Consider the following 10,108-nt stretch of genomic DNA (forward strand, 5'->3'; position numbering starts at 1 on the left):
ATACTTGCCCCTGTCTCCCTCTCCTCCTCTGTCATTGAACAGGACCTGTCTTTCACCCATCCAATCTGTCTCAGTTCCCAAGCTGCTCAGATTCTGATGGGGCTTGTGGCCCATGGGTGACACAGCCCTGGGTTTCTGGGCCTCCTTGACAATAGTCATCTCCATGCTATCACCTGTCATTGGTAGCGGATTTTTAGAATTAGTCTCTTAGCAATAAGACTCTTAAAGTTCCCTCCCACCACTCATAGAGGTAACTTGTCAGTATTTATTACTTGTTCCAGAATTCTGTCAGTCCCTGAATCAAAAGTCAGCTGTAACTTAAATGTGCTGACTTACTGTTAACTCTCCCCAAAACTTCAAGAAGCATAGCTCTGCTGATTAAGATTATAAAGAAAAAGGTCTTAGTTTCTTCAAAGCTTAAATTGTGTGCATATTGCATTTTTATATAAATACTATACTGATATGTATTGATTATAGAGGCCATTTTAAGGTGCTTTTATTTAATTTTAATAAGTGAAATAGAACTAAAATTCAACTGGGTACTATTGAAGCAATTTGATTCAAATCAATAGTTCTGCATGCTATTTAGCTCTTTTCTATCTTGTTTCTTTTGCCAGTTCAGTACTGTTTGGGTAGCTCTGGATTCTGGCTTTTCCCAGGCAGCTGCTAGGTTATAGAAGTGAGGCGGACCCTCGGCAGTTTTGACCTGGATGCTGATGACTCTGAGAAGGTGTATATTTTGTTCTTTTTCGTACTAGATCTCTACCTTGTATTCCCTCCTTGCAAACCAGAAAATACAATTTTGTCTCTGGAAAGACTTCTCACTGTGCTGTGTGCTTAGGAACTGCACAGTCCCATTGCCACACTGTGGCAATTGAGGCTCATTGTCACCTAAGGGCTGGTTTCCCATGTTGTCATCCTTGCTAACACTGGGATCTCAGATGTTTGCAGAACATTTATATTCGTGATGGTTCTTCAAAGAAGGGCTAAAATAATTGCCTTCTACCTAGAACAAAGTCAACCTGATGAGTCCATACATACTTTTCACACATTCCCAGATTTGAGCCAGAAATTAACTATAATGTTTGCAACTAGTGTTTTTGAGATAGCTCTTTATCCTCTTCTCAGCTTTTGTCCTTTCTGACGTATTGATTCTCAGCAAGCTGTATGTGAACTACAGTCTGCATTTATAGCATGTAAGTCTCTTCCTGCTCGCAGAAGGGTCGATCAAGCTCTCTCTCAGATCTGGTGGGCCCTCCCTTAGCTCTGTAACTGTTTTCCCCTCTGGTTGATGAATTGCTGACCTCACCAAGATCACCCCCATGGTAGGGAAGACTTGATTAATAGTACAAAAATGCACATTTACTTTAGGAAGGGGGATTTATGACATCCATTTGCTATTGTGCACCCTCACTTCTTCCCAAAGGTTGAAAAAGTTGAAGGAAGGATGATGAATTACTTTATACTTTATTTCATGGCAGCATCACTGATCTCCTTTTGCGAAGAAATTCTTCTTTACTGCTTTACTTCCCTGCTGCCCTCGTTTCTCCTCTCTGGAACTTGAAATGAACCTTGTTCAGTCTCAGTCTGAAATTGAACCTCTCTCCAGCACCCAAGCCCAAAAGGATGTGCTCTGTGTGAAGGCGTCCAAGGAAGCTGTTTCCATAGCAGTGGTTCTCAACCCAGGACATTCTGGCCCTTGGGGTACATTTTGCAATGTCTGCCACAATTTGGTTGTCATAACTTGAGGGTGGTGGTGTGCCACTGGCATCTAGTAGGTAAAAGCCAAGGATGCTGCTAAACATCCTACAAGACACAACACATCCCCCTCCAACAAAGAGCAATGTAGCCCGGAGCTCACTGGTGCTGAGAATGAGAAACCCCACCCCCCATTGTCATGACCCACCAGTCAGCAGGAACTTGGCTCCAAACCTTGTTCTTTCCAGGCTACAGGTAAGGATTCATTCAACTTCCCATTCTCTTAAAGAATATTCTGCCACAATTCTTGACTCCTTAGAATCCATCCTATTGTTTGTTTCCATTGTCTTGGGCCTGCTAAAAGGTACATAGTTTGGGAGGATACCAGAGTGACTTTATAGATGTTTAAGAATTTAAATTCTAGGTAAGGCATCCTTAGAAAAGCTCTCATAGATCTTTGAGGCTTATATTTAGAAGCAAGCAACAGCCTGGCAGATTGGCTTGGTTTTTACCAACTGCTCTAAGGCAACCATGGCTTTTAGCTGTGTCTCTCAAAGGAAAATATCTTTTTTTAAAATCCGATTCATTTAATAACTCTTTACAAATATTAGGATATGGCAGACTGATTAGAAGCAAAAAAAAAAAAACCACTTTATTGCTGGTTGTGATGTGGCTGTTGTAGAAGTATTTGTGCTGTATGCTTTGGTTAAATCTGTTTTAGAACCTGCTTTAAGATTTCACCATATACACCTGTGCTTTAATTCTAAACCCAGAGCTACACTGGTCAGTCTGTAGTCATGCTGTGTATTATAAAATATGTTGTGGTTGTAGAGTCAGCCAGTTTAGCATGTTCCTAATCTGAAAATTAGTGGACTACACTAGGAAATGCTAGCCCATTTTCCCTTCCCCCAGCACCTGTTAGTTGATATCATAGGATCCCCACTTCTTAACTAGTTTTTAGAGTAAATAAGGGGAAAAAAGCCATTTATTTTATTCTAGCCATGTATTGAGAATGACTCGTAAGTGTGCAACTTATTTGTAAAGGCCAGAGGCTTACTTGTCAGGTGTATAGACGAATGTGTCCATTTCTGTTCACCTAGCTCCTGGTGGGGACCAGACTCTTTCAGCAAGGGCCACAGCTCCTTGGCATTTGTTGCCAGAGCTCAGTAAATCTGCATTGTCTCTCCTGGACACAGCATGTTTCCAGAGAGCATTGCTTTTAAGTCTAGAAGTTCATTGCTTCCTGAATGATAGAGGGCTGTTGAACTCCACGTAGGACTTAAGATCCACAACAATATGCTGTGATAGACATGGGCCACATCAGAAAATAGTGAAAAGATCCTTTCCTCCTTCACTTCATTGCCAATGAAGTGTGTAGGCAGAGCAAACTTGTTTATGTTTCCAAAAGAATCCGGCTCTCTTGGAAGAGGCTGCAGAAGAAACAGTACAGCTGTTAGGCAGCAGTCTGTCACTAGTGCCCGCGGCCAGACTGCCTCAAGAAGGCCCTCCCAGAGACCTCGGTGGTCAGATTAGCAAAAAGAACAAAACAATTCCTTGTGAATGCTTGTGATTTCTGCCTTTGGCTTCTTGACCATGTGAGACACAGAACAGGTCTGGCTTGGGGCATGCAAAAATTATGTCTTGGAAGCTGTAAGAAACTACGGGAGGAAGTTAAGTCCCTCAGTGTGTGGCTGCCCCTAAGTAAAGGGGCCAGGAAACTCTCGGCCTGCTGCCCCTGTGATTTTCGGTTTTTTAATTGAAGGTACTATATACCAAGATGTTTACTGCGTGGGTCTACCCTTCCCATAGTGCTTTGTTAATTCATTGACATCAGGCCTTTCTGCTTGCTCTCTGGCCACTGACTCTCCTTTCTGTATATTTACTGTAGGCTCTTAAGTATACTCATCACCTGCCTTGCAGGCTCATTCACCAACAGTTTACACCAACATTTAAGGGACATTTGTCTCATATTTTGCTAGAAAAATGTAATTGTCCACACACTGAATTTGTAGGGCCAGCAGAATGGCAGCCATGAGACTGATTTCGCTTCTAAGGCCCTGCATTTCTCACCAGGTGAAGCTCTCTAAACCCCCTCTGATCCTCTTTTGGAATCTGAAAATCGGTCTCCGTGTTGTATGCAGATTAGAAGTTGCCTTGTTTGCCACTCTTCCAAGCAGAGTGTCAGGGAGAAAGAGGCCTTATCTGTCGCTCCATCCCTTCTGTGTTAACAGACTGCAAGGACTTCCTCAGGACTTTGGTTGGGGATTTTATTTTCCCAAACGACTGATCTGATTCATTTCAGGCATAGACAAACTTGTCCTAGTGTTCTGCTTCACGTCAGAGCAGAAGAAACCCAGGAATAGAAAAGGTAGATGCCTTGACTTTTGTCCCTGTGTGGGACTCAAGTGTTTATTGCCAGAATTGTCAAAAGCTGCAGTTCAGACTCTGAGAGTTTCATGAAAACAAGTGATGCTTTTCCTCCTGGAGAATTTCTAAGTTCTCCACCATGGCTTAGGTTTTCCAAAAATGGAAAGCCAAGCTTGCAGAAAATCCGTTTGCACCAGAGATGTACGATTGACTCCGGTGGGCAGTCTGTTTCCCTCTCCTTGTTTACTCTTTGGTCACCGATGGAGTTAGGCCAGAGGGGTGATGCGGTGATTGAAAGTAAATTCTCACTGTAAACTTGGAGCGATTAACAGTAACAGTCAAACCAAACGAAGTAGTTACCCCAGATTCCTATCTCCAAGAATTGCTTTGTGCTGTGTTAAATTCAGGTAGTTACTCTGTATATACTTAAATGACTATTAGAGCTTCTTCAATCTCTAGTACATTTAATAAAGGAGGTGTCGGGGAAGGTGCAGGACAGGGTGACATTGTGGCCCTGTTCATTCTGAAAAACAGAACTAGGGATAAGCCAGAGTGATGTAACATCCAATTTGTGGTAGATAAACAATCAGTGAAATTCTTAATTGCACAGACTTTATAATCTATTATATAAAGCATAATTCCATACTTTTTACTGTGGCAAGGATGTGATGTGGTTGTTAATCTTTTTAATTTTTGAATCCAAACTGAATTTAAAAGTGTTGAATACTTCAATTCCTCACAAGCTAATTATGAACCATTTGTAAAGTGTTTCTATAACTCTTTGTATCATGTGTTGGTACATCTTATCAAGTTTTTTCTGGCATGTATTCCATTCTAAACTTCTGTAAAATTTCTATTGTTGCTGTAAATATGATACAAATATCTACTCCGTGGTAACCTTCATTATCAGCATGAAATGATTCATTTTTACTGAGCACAATGTATTTTTGAATGGATCTTCCCCAATGTCTTTAATAAAATGCAGATTTTGCACTGACTGATGTGACTGCCAAGCCTGTCCCAATCTTGAGCGCTATGGTCCTTTTGCTTCATTTGAGTCCTTTGTAAAAGAGAACATATTCGAATTCAAATGATGGGTAAAGGGCCTTTGAAGTTGTAATTAGTTTAAGGGACAGAAATGAATGTAATGCAAGGCAAATCCTGTTACTTAATGATGCTGGTATTTTTTTTTCTATTTATAAAGCTTTTTCCCCCTTACTGCATTTGGGAAACTTTGGTTTCTTTTGCACTTGAATGTTGTCTGTTGCCTGTGCACCTTTGGTAGTTGGAAGAGAGTGGGAAGAGTTGCCAGCCTCATGCCTGGTGCTATGGAGAAAGCAAAGATGGACAGTTCATTTGAGATTTGCTTATTCTGGGGAAGGGACTATAAATTTTCTCTGTACAGATACAGATGATAAGGGGTGGGGGGAGTCTCTGACCCAGAGGATCTTGGTTGGCCTTCCTCGGCTTGGCTATTGTGCAAAAGCAATATAGATAATATGTGAGTGACTTAAGTGTGGTTGTGCTTAGATAGGACTTTATTTACAAGAACAGGTATGGCTTACTAACCCTTTTAGGCCCCTACTTTTGTTATTTGAGAAGTAAATTGATGAGAAGACCAACTAAGTAAATGGTCAGTGTGGGAGTGGGGGGAATTTAAGTTACATGGACTCTTACATGTGAAGTATTCTCCGGTTTTCTTTATCTTTCTACAAAAATGTTTGGAACATGAAACATGGTGCTTTGCATTCTTAAAAGCACTGTGTCAACCAATTCCTCACTCGAGTGCCTCCTTAAGTGATACAGCAACTTAACGTCATTTATGGCTATGATTTTGGCTACGCTTTGGTCATGACCAAATCAAGGTGTCTGGGGCTTACTTTTATTGTAGAAGACATTACTTTTAATGTAGAAAGCATTGATAGTATTTGCTGTGGCCAGGAACAGTGCCAACTGTTGTACTTTTGTTATTACATTTGCTTTTTCACAACAACCCAGTGGAGTGGATGCTGTGTATTACCGCCATTTTACAGACGAGGTGGCAGGCTCACCTGCTTTATGTAAATTTGCCCCAAGTCACTCAGTTGCAAGGTTGATTTAAAGCTGAACAGGTACACGATAAAGCCCATCATCCCTTTAAACACTACTGAGTGACATGGTTGTTACATCTCCAAGTCATTTCATTGACTGTCACGAAAGTAGTAGTGGTCACACTGAATTGACTTGAGAGTGGGATATCTCATTGCAATAAGTCACTGGAGGTCCAGAAATGGTGGTGAAACAATGAAATCTAGGGTCAGATCACCCGAGTGGTGTCCTAACTGCACCCCTTAGATCTAGTATGACTTAAGGCAATGAAGATAGTCCATAGTACCCAATTCATAGGGTTGTTGTGAAGATTTAATGGGATGATGACCTGCAAAACACTTTATAAAACTTCAATAAATAGTAGCTAATAATACCTTATTGCTACTGTTTGTGACTCAGTTGGCAATCCCAGTGAAGTTGGGAAGGAGTGTCACTGAATCTTAAAGGCCAAGTACAGAAAACTCAGTGGGTGGTCACTAAGCAATTCAGGTGCATATCTTCTATTTGATGTCAGTGAGAGTCCAGCTATGCTTGAGATCACAGAGGAAGCAACAGTCCTTACAAGCTGTTTGTCAGCTAGCCTCAGCGAGCACCCAAGTGGACAAAGAGAGGCTCTGTCACCATCTGTTTGAAGGCTGTTTTAAGGGTGCAATCTTACAGGCTCTGAGAGTGGATTCATAGCAGTATCTCTATTTTGAAATACCTTTGCTTTGTCCAGGTCACCTCCTCCTGTAGTGAGTACCAGAATCGGCTCAGATATTTTTTTTTCTGAATGTTGGCTTAATGCTACTATTTTGTTGATAAGCTTTCATCTCATTATTTTAAAATCTGCAAAATGTTGTATGTGTCTTACCATGACTAAAAACAAAAACCACTTCAAGTGTACACCACATTCTAGCATTTCTCAAAATAAAAGTAAACATGTTAAAATAAGTTAAGAGTGAGTTTTTGCTACATTACAGGTTTTTTTTTTTAATATGTGCTTAACAGCAAGACTCCCATCAGGTTTCAGATTTCCTCAGTAAAAGGTTTGCTTTTTATGCATTCTGTCATGAATTGAATGAAGTAAATAATCAGTATGTTGTCACAAGCAAAAATTTATAGATAAATGTTTTGTGTGTCTCTGTGTCTCGTTGATTTAATTTTGAGGTATTGAGCAATTTCCAACCTGATATCCCAGCTGGCTTCTTTGTAGAAATTGACAAGCTATTCCTAAAATTCATATGGAAATTCAAGGGAACCAGGATAGCCAAAAACAATTTTGAAGAACAAAGTTGGAAGACTCATATGTTTTCATTTCAAACCTCACTACAGGCTATAATAATGAAGACAGTAAGGAAATAAAATTGTCAGTTCACAAGTAAACCATCACGTTTATGGTCAATTGATTTTGACAGTGGTACCAAGATCGTTCAGTGGGAAAGAAAAACCTTGAAACAAATGGTGCTGGGATAACATGTGAAAAGATGAGGTTATACCACTCCTTTCCCCCAATCTCATGCCATATGTGAAAGTGACACAAGATGGATTGAAGATTCTAGTGTTAAATGTAGAACCATAAAATTCTTAGAAGAAAACACAAGCATAATGATACGTGACTTTGATGTTTTGCAGTGGTTTCTCAGATGATATCAAAAGCACAAGCAACTGAAGATAAAAAGAAATTAGACTTTATCAAATAAAAAAAAATTATGCTTCAAAGGATTTCATCAAGAAAAGGTGGAAGGGCTCGGCAGCGTGGCCTAGTGGCTAAGGTCCTCGCCTTGATCCCATATGGCCGCTGGTTCTAATCCTGGCAGCTCCACTTCCTCTCTATCTCTCCTCCTCTCAGTATATCTGACTGTGTAATAAAAATAAAGTAAATCTTTAAAAAAAATAAGAAAAGGTGGAAAACAACCGCAGAATGGGAGAAAGTCTATTGACATATTAAATCCTGGACAAGGGAAATATATCTGGAATATACACTCACAACTCAGTAGGTTACAAGCTGACTTTTACATGTGTGATGAATTTGATTAGATTTTTCCAAAGATGTAAATGGCCAATATACACATGAAAAGGTGCTCATCATCATTAATATTAGGGAATTACAAATCAAAACAATGGATACCACTTCACACATATGAGAATGCTCATAATCAAAGACACCAATACCAAATGTTGCTGAGAAGCTAAAACCCTCATTCATTGCTAGTAGGAATGTGTAATGATGCAGCCTTTTGGAAAAATAGTGCCTCCAAAGTTTAAGCAGTTACCATGTGACCCAGCTGTTCCACTCCTAGGTGTACATGCAAGATAAATCAAAATGTCCATACAAAAACTGTATACACCAGTGTTCATAACAGCATTGTTGACAGTAGCCAAAAAGTGGCAATAACTGAAATGTCCATCCGTGGATGAATGGATAAAAAACAAGGTGGCCTAATTACACAATGGAATGAGAATCAGCAATGAAAAGGGATGAAGTACTAGTACATATGAGAGTGTTGAACTTAAAGAACTCTGCTGAGGGTGGGTGTTTGGCCTAGCAATTAAGGGACTGCTTGGGTTCAGTTCTTAACCCTGTCTCCTAATTCCCGCCTTCATACAGTGCACGCTCTGGGAGGCAGCAGGCTCAGGTAATTGGGCCCCTGCACACATGTCAGAGATGTGGATTAAATGGCTGGCTCTGTGCATCTGGGGAGCCAACTTGTGGATGAGATGTCCGTCTGTCTCTGCTTCTCAAACAAGCACAGGAGTGAAAACCATTATAAGTAAAAGAAGCTAATCCTGAAATAATCCTGTTGTATGATTTCCATTTATATGAAACATCCAGAATAAGCAAGTGTCTATAGAGACGGGCAATGGATTAGTGGTTGCCTAGAGCTGGGGTGGGCGGAGGGTTAGTGGGTGATGGCTTTCGGATGTGGGCTTTCTTTTAGGAGTGATGAAAATATTCTACAGTTGATTGTGATAATGGTTGCATAACTGACTATACTAAATTTTGGTGAATTGTATACTTTAAATTGAGTGAAAATTATATGGTTATGTGACCTTTGTCTCAGTAAAACTGTTACAAATCATAACTTTCCAACAATTTTTTGGAGAACCTTCACCCGTGCCTCATACTGTTTTATGACTTTTTTTAAGCTCTTAATTGCATTTGTGTTTGATATGCCAGTTGTGGGACTGTCCCTAACTCTGAGGCTGCTGCTATTCTCTGATAGTTTGCATCAAGATGAAAGTTAATTTGATTTTCCACTTAAGTGTCTCACTTCAGGCAGTTTGTCCCAAATGGATTTGTCCATATGTCTGTAAAGCCAAGGATGGGTGGTCCAGCCCCCCAGTCCTGAAATGGTAGTGTTTATATTAGTGGGCAGATCTGGGCAGGGGAAACTGTTTCTCCAGTTTAGAGTACACAGTGTGGAGAATAGCAAGATGCTGCAGCCACTATGTAGCTGTTATATGTCCTAAGATAACAGGGCTTTTAGGAATGTCTCTGCTCCCAGAGAAGGTGGATGTGACACTCAGGATCTTATTAGTGTGACTGTCTGTTCACATTGGCATTTGCAGTGGCTGCACTGCATCCAAGGCCCGCTACTGTTGGCACCATCAGCTCTGACTTTCATGCACCTCCCTGCCCATCTGCCTGCTGGCAGGGAAGGATCGCCACATTCAGGCCGCGCTATCACCTGCTGACATGCCAACGAGGTGTGCACCTTCAGGAGCCAGGGTGTTTGTGTGTTACAAGGTAGAGATTGCAGAGGGAGCAGCTGGTGACAGGCTCCCAGATCAGTTGCTGTCAAAAAATGTCAAGCCTGTTTTCAATGGTCACCCTAGGTGGAGGGAAATTCCTGCTTTAGGTGGTCAGACTGGCCCATTGGCCTGAATGGACTGCAGAATGGAACTGTAGGCAGTGTGAAAGCTGGGGCCCTTGCCAGTGCTTGTGTTCCTGACACTGGAAACCCAAACCTAG

General features: G+C 41.0%; 1 protein-coding gene across 1 annotated transcript in view; it reads left to right on the forward strand.

The window, feature by feature from the left end:
* CDKL5 (cyclin dependent kinase like 5) overlaps positions 1-10,108 on the forward strand; it is a 205,190-nt gene that overhangs the window by 183,975 nt on the left and 11,107 nt on the right. The gene's annotated exons all lie outside the window — the stretch shown is intronic.

This window comes from Ochotona princeps, chromosome X (genome assembly GCF_030435755.1).
Source record: "Ochotona princeps isolate mOchPri1 chromosome X, mOchPri1.hap1, whole genome shotgun sequence".
Classification (NCBI taxonomy): domain Eukaryota; kingdom Metazoa; phylum Chordata; class Mammalia; order Lagomorpha; family Ochotonidae; genus Ochotona; species Ochotona princeps.